Genomic DNA, 13,848 nt, shown 5'->3' with positions numbered 1-13,848 from the left:
TATTCTGCTTGAGCCTTATAAATGTGATAAACTCATGACGACTTGTACAAAAGCTACCATTAAGTTTTAGTTCTGTGATCAGTTCTCTTTATTGGTTCGGACAAGATCTAATAAAGAACTCCCCTGGGTGGGCTGCAACATTTTTGAGTTAGGAAAATATTTAGAAATTCCAAGGATGTTCTAGCAGTGGTACTATGAGACCTCCAGCATATATCACTCACCTTGAAGTGCCCCGTGATTGGGTAGGCTGTTGCAGACAACTGCATCTTGTCCTTTTCTGTTATTGATCTATAAGCATTCAATGTAACTTTTTTCCCCTGGAGTTTTCAAGACTCAAACAAGTAATGCCTTTTGACAGTCTCACTTCCCCTCCCCTTTTGCATACGAGATTCTTCCTAAATAGGCCATAACTATTGATTTTAAATATTCCAGTCATGTGACTCATACCCCCAGCTCAAATTTATGCTTAAATGAACAATTCCACTTCCTCTTGTTTGTTACCTAGGCCCCTAGCATTAGCATACAGATAATTCAGTAATTTCTTCTTAGTCATTGGGTTCTTTGATTACATTTGTTCTCAACATCTTGAGGTTGTACTTCCTTTTTTTAACCCTCCCATTTTGCTATCAGTTTAAGCCCTTCCTGACTACTTTAGCCTCCATGAGGAGATTAGTCCCCCTTCTACTGAGGTGGATATCCAAATTACACAGCCCTCTCTCCTCCTAGAAGGTGGACCAGCGTTTGACAAAACCAAAACCCTCCATTTTAGATCACTTACCCAGCCAGGAATTAACTTCCAAAATCTTCTGCCATCTGTCTTCCTTTGGTCGAGGATGTGATGGTATTTGATAAAATATGACCATTCAGATCATGGTTGCAACCACTGTTATATATTTGAGACAAATCTTGAACAAAATGTGGCATGTAAGAGGTCTATGAAAAGGTTATGATTTGTGAATATAAAATTGTGCTATTTGTATGCATGTACTATTTTTGTATTTGAAGTTATGAATATTGGCTCTATACCTGGATTTCAAATGTTTGCTCCTAGGGTAACCACAAGATAGTTAGCCAGCACATCTTGGAGGGACTATTCAAATTGAGTGGCTCATCAATAAACACTTAACTGACACTGGGAGACACCCATCTACACTGAATGGACTGTCTTTTTGCAAACATGCTGTTTGAGGTAATGGTAATGGCTTCTACTGTATCCAAACCTTCATGCATGGACACGTGACTTCAAACACTGTCTTGTCACCTGTAATTTTCCACTAGCTGTGCTGAGGGCTTTGAAAAAAACAGTTACTTGTAAGCGTTTTGAGATGTGTTCTTCATGTCCATTCCAATTAAGGGTGTGCACGCCACATGCACGATTGTCAGAAGGTTTTCCCCTAGCGGTACCCGTCAGTCGGCTGTGGAGCCCCCTGAGTGGCGCCTTTATGGCGGTGTATATAGGTCCTTGCTGACCCGCCGCCTGCTCAGTTCCTTCTTGCCGGAATACTCCGACAGAGGGAAGGCAGGTGGGATTTGGAATGGACATGAACAACATCTCAAAGAACAACATTTACGAGAGGTAGGTAACCGTTTTTCTTTGAGTGCTTGCTCATGTCCATTCCAATTAAGTGACTTCCAAGCTGTATTCTTGGAGGAGGGGTCAGAGTTCATCTGGTCACAGATTGCAACGCTGCGTCATCTCTGGACTGTTGCAAAATTGCATAATGTGAGGTGATGTTATAGAGGACCATGTGGCTGCCCTGCATATATCCTGAATGGGCACTTGAGCTACAGAAGTGGCAGATGATGCTTGAGCTCTTATAGAGCATGCCATCAATGTCGGAGCTGGAATCTTGGCCAAGTCATAACACGTCCTGATGCACAACGTGATCCAGAATGATATGCATTGGAAGGAGATGGGAAGCCCTTTCATTCTCTCTGTGACAGCGATGAAGAGCTGTGGGGACTTCTGAAATGGCTTTGTGTGCTCGATATAGAAAGCCAGGGTGCATCTCACAGCCAAGGAATGAAGCATGTGATCTCTGTTATTGGCATGTGGCTGGGGGGGGGACAACAGGTAGGAGAATGTCCTGATTTATATGGAATTGAGAGACTACCTTCAGGATTGCCTGAACTGAATTGAAGCATTGAAGTTCACACTGGTTTAACCATGGAGCTTTCACACTGTGAGGTGAAGGGTCGTCAGGCTGGGATGTCATAACCTGCCATGGTCTTGTGTGATAAGGTCTGGGAACAGGGGAAGAGCTAAGGAGGTCCTGAAAGGCCCTGATGTCCATTGCTGGCACAGCGGTAGTCATCCCTGCCACCACTTCATCAGGTAAGGAGGAGGAAGATGTCTGAGGAGGGATTGGGTCCTCTTGCTTCTAGTTCCCTGATGGCCACCAGGGCAATTTCAGGTGCATCAGTTATAGGTATCCTTCCTTGCACTGAGGGTAGGATAACAACAGCTCCTGTATGAGGGTTGGATTGGTCTTCCTCTCTCACTCCTAGACCCCTTGATACCAATGTGACCAACGGGGTCCTGCGGTGGCCCAAGGCCACCAAACTCGCCCTCGATCCCAGCCCCAGGGCCTGATGGTAGGCCCATGGGCTCCAGAAGGGCCACTGCACTGGCCTCTGCCACTGAGGAGGCCACGACACTGTTGGCAGTGGTTGGGATGCATCACTTTTTGAGCAGTGCCAGGAATGGTGCTGGCATCTAGAGCGGTACCAGCTCTGCCTGAGGTGTAGGATTAGACCTCCAACTCACAGGAGTACTCAGATGCGGACCAAAGCAGAGCAGAACCTGACTCAACGGCTCCCGTCATGGCTGAAGTTGATGCTTGTGGGACTTGCTGGTTAGGACTGGGGTGTCTCAACACAGGATGCACCCCACTGATGTGCCGTGCCAGCGAGCAGCCCATCCACTGCCGCCACCTTATGTGTCACTGGCGATTGTGAATGGTGCCACATGGTGGAGCTAGGCCATGGGGCTGGGGAGCGGTGCCAGTGCTCCTTACCAGAGTCCTCCTTCAGTGCCAGGGAGACTGCTGGTGCTGGCTCTGGCACCGGCTGTGGGTGAAGTGCAAATTCCATTACGAGGAGCTTCAGGTGAGTGTCTCTCTCCTTCTTTGTTCTGGGCTTAAAGCCCCTGAAAATCTTGCACCTGTCTGTCTGATAACCATCCCTGAGGCACTTGAGGCAGGAGTCGTGCAGATCGCCATGTGACATAGGCTTCAGGCACTTCCCACAGGGCTTAAAGCCCTGGGACTGAAGTATGCGCTGATCCGGGGAAAAGGGAATCAGGGAAGATCCCCCAGCTAGGTACTATTCAACTCTTCAACACTAATAGGTAACTAACTATTTACAACAACTAGTCAAAGAAAGACTGTTACATAGGCACTTGCAATACACAAGACCAAGCTGCTCCAACAACCATCACTGACGCTAAGAAGGAACTGAGCAGGTAGTGAGTTGGCAAGGACCTATATTCACCGCCATAAGGTGCCACTCCAGCAGGCTCCACAGCCAATTTGATGGGTACTACTAGAGGAAAAAGCCTTTCAACAATCGTGCAGGCAACACGCACACACCTAACTGGAATGGACATAAGCAAGCACTCGAAAAATAATGGGTTTTCCTCCACATGGCAGAAGATATAAAAGGCCCTGGAAATCCCTCCATTTTGCCTCTATCCTGCTATAGCCTCTTCTCCGCTTCAGCCTCTGGACTATGAACTTTTATATTAATGGAAGCATTTTAACCAAGGAATTGAGGACCTTCCAGTGATTTTGAAGCAGCAAAGACTTGACTTAGGCCCACAGTTTATTCCACCATTGCTATAAGCCTGAACCAAGAACTTTGCAATTATTGTATGTGTTTGATTCCTTTAACCAATTTTAACTCACCTTTCTTATGAATAAACTTTTAGATTTTAGATACTAAAGGATTGGCATCAGCATGATTTTTGGGTAAGATCTAAGTTATATATTGACCTAAGTGTGTGGCTGGTCCCTTGGGATCAAAAGAACCTTTTATTTGAAGAGATTGGTTTTAAAGAACCACTCATCTCTACATCCAGTGTTTTTGGTGGTTATATAAGAACAGGAATGCCTAAGGCAACTGCTTTTCTGACGACTTGTTAGCCAGTGTGGTGAAACAGAAGTTTACTTTTGGTGCTGGTTTGGTATATCCTATGGGGAATTAGCCACCAGTATTGGGGTGTATTTGCCCTATTTCTCAGCAGTTTGTCCTGACTTTGACATCCTCAGTTGCGACCCACTAAGGCACAGTTACAGAAGGACAGGAAGGATTTCAGAGCTGATTGCTTGCATTTTCTAAAAAAGGTATCTTAGCATTCAGTCTAACACCATAATACTGATCATACTGTAATCTCTCCCCCTAACGTTGTGTATAGATGAAAATAAGTTTCACCAAAGCAGCCATGTATCCCCCGGAAACTTTATTATATCTACAAAAAACTATTTATATTTGTTTCTACAGGGAGCACTTCCTAGTTCTTAATTCCTGTTTAAGCTTCATCTTATCACGTTTCCTGGCCAAGTATAATAAAGGAAAGGCTTTTAATGTGTCCCAAGCCACAAAAGATCACCTATTTTTTTTTATCAGAGGGGTAGCCATGTTAGTCTGGATCTGTAAAAAACAATGAAGAGTCCTGTGGCACCTTATAGACTAACAGACATATTGGAGCATGAGTTTTCGTGGGTAAATTCCCACTTCGTCGGATGCATATATTTTTTATAATTACCAGGCTTTACAGCCTAAAGCAAGTTGAATTTATACTCAAAGGGGAATGGTAGAATTAGGGCAGTAAAATCTACTTGGCCTTGTAAAGAAAAGAGGAAGATGTGGTCTCAATTCAAAGGGGCTTACAGTCTGAGGAGCCAAGTCAGACATAAGATGTCTTAGACACAAAGTTCTTATCACAGAGCAGTGCATTTAAGACAGGAAAAATTATTAGGCAGGAAGACAACAGATGAGATAGCACTCTACAGTCATTCTTCCTCCCCTCAAGTGAATGTCAGACCAGCACTAATTGTAATATTGTCATGTGATACCCAGCACATAAAACCCAAAACTATCTCAAAGACTTGCCCGTGATTGTTACTAACAAAAAAAGATTACTTTAACAGTGAGGCTAGATTTTTTCCTTCTTTTACTAGTTTAACAGTACATGTGTATGGCCAGTTTCCCCCTTGTTTATCTGGTTTTGTCTTATTTGTAATGCTAAATTTGTTTACTTTTGCCCTTGTTTCAGCAAATGAGTACTTAAGTGTCAGTCACACTTCTTAATGTAGAACAAAGCTATGACTATTAAATTGAAGACAAGTGAGCTAGTGCCTTGAAAGGTGAAACATTCTGCTAAAAATCTTAAAGTATAACAAGGTTTTATATATGTACATAGTCAGTCAAAGATCCAGTCAAATAGCATTTGCTTAGCATGAGTACTGCATGCATGGTTCATTTTCCCCAAGTCATCTGAAGAATGTAAGTCATATGTTATACAGCACTAGATGTACTTAACAGATGCAGCCAAATACCATTATCTAAATACCACAGAAGTTGCAAAATACAAACTAGTAAATTATTCTTCAACTGTAAAAGAGGAAAGTTGCTATTCTACCAGTAACTGTTCATACTGATATGCTGACTGAGCAAAGTCTTCAAACCAGGAATTGATGAGTTTTAATCCCAGCTCTGCACACCCTCAGGCAAGTTACCTTAGATACACGACGACAATATTACTCAATGATCCCACAGGAGTACTGAAGTTTAACATTTGCACTGTGTTTTTTAAATAAATGTGAAGTACAAGTATGGATGTGGGGCTGGGTGTTGGTAGAAGCGATCTCTTCTGGGGTTTAAGGTTAGCTTTGACTGGAGTAAGCTAAAGCTTGACACTAACAGCAACACAATTAAGTTTTTACATTTGGAGATTGCCAGGCATTATTTCCGGCTCCTATCTCTCATCTTTAACCACTTTTCCCCCCATTACTGGCAAAGCTGAGGAAAGACCAGCACACTAAAGTTTAGAAGCTCCTTTGCTCCAGTCAACTTTAGGCACAACATCAGAAATCTAAACATTTACAACAGGGTGTTAGTCATGGTGAGGGAGGCTGGGTGGCAGTTCCTAGTAGTCAGAAAAGATCAGAAGGCACCATGTTAATTGCATTAATATTAGTCTCTTCCACTTTCCAGTGTGCCCGTGCCCATCTTAACAAAAATAGATTATAACAAAGTTAATGAAATGCCTGCTGCAATATAGTGGAGAGTGTAACTTAAGACTGATTTTTCTGGGCAATATTTAGTTTCACAAAAGGTCTATATAACGTGAATGAAAACATCTGTCATTTTTCTGTAGCAACCTAGTTTCTGGTCACCATGCTTTTTTCCAAACAAACAAAAAACAAAAATTAAATAGGAAGTGAAAATATAATTTGAATATAACCTGAAGTCCAAATATGTCCTTGATTAATTTTCTTCACGCTGGACTAGCTTCAGAAAGAAAACTATTTCCTTGGTAAGCTGTAGACTCAGACAAGTTAAGAAGATTGAATAGAAGATCTCTACTACTGCCAAAGACGCACAGTAATTATATCTGAACTATAAGAACATGTGCTTTCATAAATGGAAGTAAAATGTATTCAAGATGGGCATAAACAGAGCAATTTTATTTTCTATCACTTTTAGAACAAAATATACAATGGAATAATTTCAACACAGTATATGATTAGGCAATGATTTGATTTTAAAATAGTCACAGAGGTAAAGGATTTGACAATGTCTAGCTAAAATTACAAAGTCTACAATAGCAGCAAAGATACTAAACTGTTTTATGATCAGATGTGATGCATGGTAACTGGTTCATACAGCAGCACACATTACTTTATACCCAATAAAGTGATCAGATTTAAATTGACAGTTGTTCAGTGACTCTGAATTCTTATAACAATTTGCCGAATGTTTCTTTAATAAACTATTTCCTGTATCTGGTAACAAATGAAACAAGAAATTCAAACAGTAAAAACTAGAGAGTCACTTAAGCCGTTTTGTTAATTTCCATTCCATATTAGCATGAAAAACCTTAGCACTTTATCATATCTCCATGAAGTGACTCTCTCTGAAAACTTCAAATACTAGGAACTGTAGTGGAGTACAGAATTTTTTTCTGGCTTGAAATGGATAGGTGCACACACTCTACATTTCTAAAATGTGCAATACTGAAAAATAATACATGCAAGAGATCAGTTATAAATATACTGGAAAACAAGCTATAACCCTGTCATTTACACAGTTTAAATATACATTTTCTTTCAGATAGTCAGTAGAAAGGTAGACAAATACAAAGGCAACAAAGTTTTACAAAATATTAGACTTATTTATGCAAGCATCTCTTTCAGATTTGGAAGTTGTTACTCAAGGGAGTGATTTTCTTTCCCTTTCTAATGGAAACAAATTACTTATCAAAACTCTATATATTTGAGAATGGCTTCAGGATATACCTCGATCAGAGTCTTTAGCGTGTTTAAAGAAATTAAAAACAAGGAAAAAAAAAAAGATACCCTTAATGTTATATAAAGCAGATGAGTGGGAAGAATATTATTGCTGCCAACCCAGTGCAAGTTGTACTGATTGCAGAGTCACTTTGAGCCTCCTACATTTGACAAGATATCTAAAATGCTCAATGATCTCTGCATTTTTATGAGGCTGTTTAAATTTTTAGGAGGCTGAATCTAGATTAAAATTATTTTACATCTCTTCAGTGGAAAGCTCTTGATGAGACATAACCGTTTCAGTGACTTGTGGAAACTTGGGGGAAAAAATACTAGCTCACAAATAGATGAAACAAGTATTTACATTTCAAAAAGTCACACTGAACTATCCTATTACCCCAAATCTGCAAAAGCAATCTCTTACTCAGTAGTTAATTTAAATGGATATAAACTACAGTTTCTCACAAGTTGGCCTCATTATGATACTACAAGAATAATCAGTACAACTAATGTTGACTTTCATATTTCACCAGTTTCAGAGGTTAATGGCTTAAGATCAGTCACTGAATGATGGACAACTATCAGTTTGCCAAGTATTAATCTCATTAAATGACTTATCTCTAGGTATTTATAAGTTCTTCCAATAAAACAGCTTTCTGAACAGACAGTAAAAGCTTTTAAACAGGCTTGATATATTTATTTCCAAGCCATACACGCAAAATCGCAACCAGATATAGTATATATGAGTGTAGAGTCATCAAATACCAGGTTTTCAGTTTTAAAAATGGCATTTATACTTCTACTTTTACAATTAAATACTGCCACAGAACAGTTTATCTGCTAATAATATTTTTTTGGCTGAAATCAGACGGTTTTTATTTAGGTAAAATACTAAGTTTAAATTACAACAATGCTTAAAACACTGTAGAAGGTGAAATGAGTGAAATACACTAGAAGATTGATTCTCAAATGATAGTTATTAAAATGTAGTAACATTTAAGATGACCTAATGTCAGAGATGCAAAAATTTTAAAGTTACGACATCAAGTGACAGATGAAAAAAAGGTGAACATTTGAGTCCAATCAGAATTTCATTAAGTCAGTGGTACTCAGTCTCTCTCTTTAGGACTTTGTATGTGATTCATATAGATCCTATAGGTTTGATCACCAGAACAGCTCCCCATGCTTTTTGGCACATACAGGAGCACTCAAGTAGTCAGGAAGTGGGGAGAGAGAAAATGCTGAAGAGGAATCAAGGAATCACAAACAGCCACCAAACTGTGGAGTGGCCTCTGGATATGCTAAATGACAATGTCACAGCTCAGTCATTACAGGCAGTGTCTTCACAGTTATATTGTGGCCCAGAAACCAGGCAATGAAGAAATGGCTCTCCAGCTCTTCAAGATGAGGTGTCACTTCATTAGTTTCTTTGGACTGGTTTTATGTTCATACTGGGGATTTAAGATGTAAATGAACAGAAGATGGAAATACAGTTTTGGAGTTGGTCTAAGACTTATTAGAGTGGTTACTACAACTGTTAATTTAAGAAGGCTTAAAGACTTATTCATTTGTATAGTCTGTCTGTTAATTCTGGTGGCTGCATGCTCTACTGCCCAGAAGTAATTAAGGTGGCTGTTCAAATGAGAATACATGCTAATAATCACTTCACCTACATCCACTGCAATAAGTCTGACAAATACTGTCCAAATTGCTAGCAAGAAGCTCATATGAAAGAAGATTAAAAAAAATATACTACAATAACTTCCTCCTATTTCTTGAGCATCATTCACCCTAGGGCAGAAATGAAGGCTGTCAGTATTATACCTTGGATCAACTTTTGAGGGATAGAAGAAAGGAAAATACTCTTGATGAAGCCTGTACCCCTATTCCCATAACTCTGGCAAGCTGGTGGGGAAGGGGGACTCTTTTGAGCACCCATCCTAGACTATGATTGCCAATGACAGCAGGACCCTGGAGTACTTGAAGTCCCACTATACAGCAGCACATAGCAGGTGCCTGCTGTTGCAGAGGATACTGATCTGAAATAACACAGAATAAAGAGCTCTGAGCAGTCCTCAGACATTGTGAGCCCTTGTTCTTGAGGAAGGGGAGACTTGGGATGAAGTCAGAAGGAAGAAAAGTGAAGGGGTGGCAGAGAGACACAAGGGTTTTAAAAAAATACAGAGAAGAGGGCCCCTGCTTTTATGCTTTTCACCTGTAAATCCTAACTACTTGCCAAACTCCTAGCCTAAACTGCACTAAAATACTTAAGTCCCAGAGGTGGTCAACACAGGTGCTCAGGTCGCAGAGGCCACAGACTGCTTTTACTACAAGAAGAAGTTCAATTACCAGAGAGACGGGTCAACATTATACATATTGTTTACTGCTTCACAAGTATCTCAATAGCAAACTGCTATTTTCTAATCTCCAGGCTAAACTGGAAAACTCTGTAGACACTAATTAGGAACCAAGAAAAGCTTTTTTGATTACACACCTAAACTAACTTTATCAGAGATACGCATGTGGCATAGGGTATGCCCTAGTCTCTAGTAGATGCTTCCATCTTCATAAAGGAAGACTGAATAATGCAAAAGGAAGCAAGAGAGCACAGGGAGCTGAACAATATCCGAATACTGCAGCAGAAGTTACAGAACAAAATTTATATATACAGTCAGAAAGCAACAAAGTCTACACATATTGGTACGTGCCAGCTGGTGTGACAAGCAGTAAAAACAAATTGTACAGCTTTCTAGAGACGTTATTTGCTTTGCTTTTCAAATTAAACTACTCATGTAGCTTTAAGCTTTCCGTTTAATCCATGGCTCTTTCCACTTGTAATTTAGCTTAAAAAATTGATATTGTCTTTTTAAAAAAAGCTATGTTATTTTAGACTGTTAAAAGGGAAGCAGCAAAGCTAAAATAGAATTATAATGATAATACTGGAACAAAAAAGTTGGCGTAAAAGTAATTAGTAGATGAAAGCATGGCTTTCGATAGCTTTTCAAACACAAATATTTAAATTTTAATTCCTTATGTAAAGAGTTGCATAAGGAGCATTAGATACTCTCTTCATTTAACCCCCAAAAATGAAAGGTGAAAAGCTCGTGGAAGCTCCAGCCAACTCAGTCCAGGCTTACTTACAGGAGTACAAGAGTAGGGATGTCCAAGATAACTATGGGGGGAAATCCTGGCCCCTTGGAAGAGAATGGCAAAATTCCCACTGATGTTTGTGGTGTCATGATTTCTTGCTATGAGAATCTCTTCATTATTTAACTTGGGAATTTTTGTTACTATAATTTAGAAAATACAAATCTGAAAGTATGTTAATAGGCATCATCTCAAGGTTCTAGCAGGCATATATAATTGAAAGAAATAGCAAAAATTCAGGTCTGAAGAACAAGAAATGCTCCAGTTTTAGGATATGTACCCATACAGATTAAAACACATGCACAGTGTATACAAAATACAGGACTATCACACCAAGTAGTACAAACAGCTATGCTATCTTATTGAATGTTGTGAGTGAGCTGCTTCACTTTTTCTTAAAATAGAGGTCTCTCTTTCCTAATGCAAAAACAGTTCTGTGAAATGGATATTCCCTGACTAATTGAAAGTCATCCACCTGGCCAATTTTTACTCAGAAGGGTCTTCACAATCTGCCTTGCAACAAAAAGAATTCAAGAGTTTGTTAAATACTGTGTCAGTTTTAGGGACAATGTTAATACAGCATGTGTACACACACACACACACACAGTGCATTTATAAATAGAGCAAGTCTGCACAGAGTTGCCTCTGGCTCTAATTTTTGCTCTCAGAAAACCAATTATTTTGTTGACATTTTTCCCTAAAGAATGATGTAAAGAAACCTCTCCAGCTGGAATTTCTCGTATGTCCTAGGGTAAGCATGGTGACAACACTATTCAGTGTTAGGAAAAAGTGTTTATATTCTGCCCTATGAAATGAGTGAGGACACTATCAAAAAGCAACTGATTGCACAATTGTCTACTCTCTCAGGTCTGCAAGTACAGAGAAGAAAGTTAGAAACAGATGAATACAATACATGTATATGATGGGGGGAAAGAAAAAGTCACAAATCAAAAACAGTCTCAATCTACACGATTGTTGAATTTAGTTTGCAACTGAAAGCAAGCTTAACTAAGGGGTTTCAACCTGACTTGCATCATTAAGTTCAGAAGTATGCCCTCAGATCCAACCTAAAATGTGAATCAGCATTATTATACTGCTTCATCCTAACAAACATTACAGCAAATGTTCGACTATTTGAATTGTAAAATACAGCTAATTTACATAGATATCTTCACCATCCAAAATGTACAAATCTGAATTCAAACCTATCATTTTCCTTGCAACAAACCCAGTTTGCTAGAATATAAAGGCTCAGATTTAAACAAAAGTAGCCATTTAAAAAAACAACAAATGTACTGTGAAAGAGCTTTACATGCCATTCTTCATGCTCTGCTTGAAGACATTCAAACTTCTAGTAAAACCAAAGGGTAACCATTCCATTTTTATCTGTAAACAAACACACCACATTTTGGTCCTCCATGTGGGTCGTCGTCCCCGCCTACTTTGCTTTCAACTGCCGGCGAGGATGACGAGGGAACACCTGGCAGAAGCGTTGGGTCAGGTGGCGGCTCAAGAGATTGGACTCGTGTTCTGGCACGCTGCTGGGGGTTCAGGTCCAGCTGCGGGTAGGGTGAGGTGGACTCGCGAGTTCTCTTTCAGGGAGATTGGCGGTGTGCGCGAAACGTAGCCTCTGGGCCCTGCGCTCTGACGGACCCGGACCGTGGCGGAAATTGCTGAGACTGGGCTCTGTTGGTATCCCGCAGGGCGTCCACGAAGAAAGCCCCACTGCTGGGAACCATTGTCTCACTTGGTGACCCTCAGGGAAGAGAGGCGGAACCTGGCCGCGTCAACATCCAGTAGCACGCTATTCGTCCATCGAAGGACTGAACCCTTGCGAGAGGGCCACGGGGGGGGGAACGCGGGGAAAATTTGCAGTGGCGAATCCAGCAGCCTCTCGACGGTGCGGCGTCGTCGGTGCGCGGGAGCGAGGTTGCCATGAGCCCGCGAGATTCTGGACCGGGACGATGGTCCTACCGAAGCCGGTGCTGCGGGGTCGACCGGGTCTGGACCTCGGTTGCCGAGACGGCTCCTCGAGTCCGTGCCGGGTTATCGTATGGGTGGAGCCGGAACAGGGTGCCGGGGTGCCGTGGACGACGTGTTGATAGTAATGACGGGCCGCAAGTTACGACCGGTGCCGCGGGAGAGAGCGGCCGGGGACGCGTAGCGGCGCCTCGATCGCAGACCCCCCTCCTGTGGACGGGAATCAGTGTGCGTTTGACGTGTTAGATCGGTGCCGGTGAGAAGCGGCAAGCGGAGCATCGTGTCGAACCGGAGATCCGGATGTCTCTCGCAGTCGGGTTTGGTCGCCTTAGAAGGTACAACCCGCACCGGCGGTGGGAGTTTTTTGGGGCACCCGGCCGTCAAAGTGTAGCGGTCCTTGCCGCGGAGGAATGGTCTCGGGCTGTAGCCGGACTACAGTTCAACCCAGATTGTCTGCGCGCGGGGAGTAAGAGGGGCCATCGGGATCGACGGACAGCCGCCCGGCTCCGGACGGTCAATCGAAATAGCCCGCCTGGCCCCCAAGCGGTGCCTTGGATCTGAGTCTGGGGGTTGTTGCTCCTTCCGGGATGCTGCTTAGCCGGTAAGTTAGAGACGAGGAGGACCTCTTTCCAGGAGCCGGTGCAGGAGAAACGGGCCCGTTCGCCGTCTGCGCCTCTTCGTGGGGGGATCCGGTGCTACATCCGGTGCCGGAGCGCCCGGTCCGACGGCCCGGTGAATAGTGCGCTTGCAGTAAGGGAGTTCCAGAGGCAGTTGGTCTAACGCTCCTTCTAGTTCCGCCGGAAGCTTTGCAGTGCGGCACTTCTCCGATGCATGTGTGATTTCCCCAGACACTATTTAAGCAGGCGTTGGTGGGGATCACTGGGCATCGTTTTACAAAGCCGTAGCACGCTTGAATCCCGGTGAACCAGCATCGCCCGGCCGGGCTCGAGAGGGGCTAGAGCCCGACCACCATAACGTAAATATATATATACAAAACTATAACTGATAACTTCAACTATTTAATACTAAATAAACAGAAAATACTGAACTATTAACCCGATAACAAGAGAAAGCTAGGACGTGGAGGTCAGCATATGCCGCGTCCACAGTTCCACGAACGCCGACACGCGGTAAGAAGGAACTGAGGACGGGCGGCCGGCGACCGGGGTTATATATCACCCGCCATCTGCCCCATCTAGGGCGGCGGACT

General features: G+C 42.2%; 1 long non-coding RNA gene across 1 annotated transcript in view; it reads left to right on the top strand.

The window, feature by feature from the left end:
• The window catches only part of LOC116817269 (uncharacterized), a 40,527-nt gene continuing 26,679 nt past the window's right edge, over positions 1–13,848 (top strand). The window contains exon 1 of the long non-coding RNA XR_012655244.1: positions 1–1,189. This is a non-coding gene — a long non-coding RNA (uncharacterized LOC116817269). The remainder of the gene's footprint in view (positions 1,190–13,848) is intronic.

Source organism: Chelonoidis abingdonii, chromosome 2 (assembly GCF_003597395.2).
Source record: "Chelonoidis abingdonii isolate Lonesome George chromosome 2, CheloAbing_2.0, whole genome shotgun sequence".
Lineage (NCBI taxonomy): Eukaryota > Metazoa > Chordata > Testudines > Testudinidae > Chelonoidis > Chelonoidis abingdonii.
The sequence above is the reverse complement of the archived record's forward strand: the minus strand, read 5'-3'. Positions and strand labels throughout refer to the sequence as shown.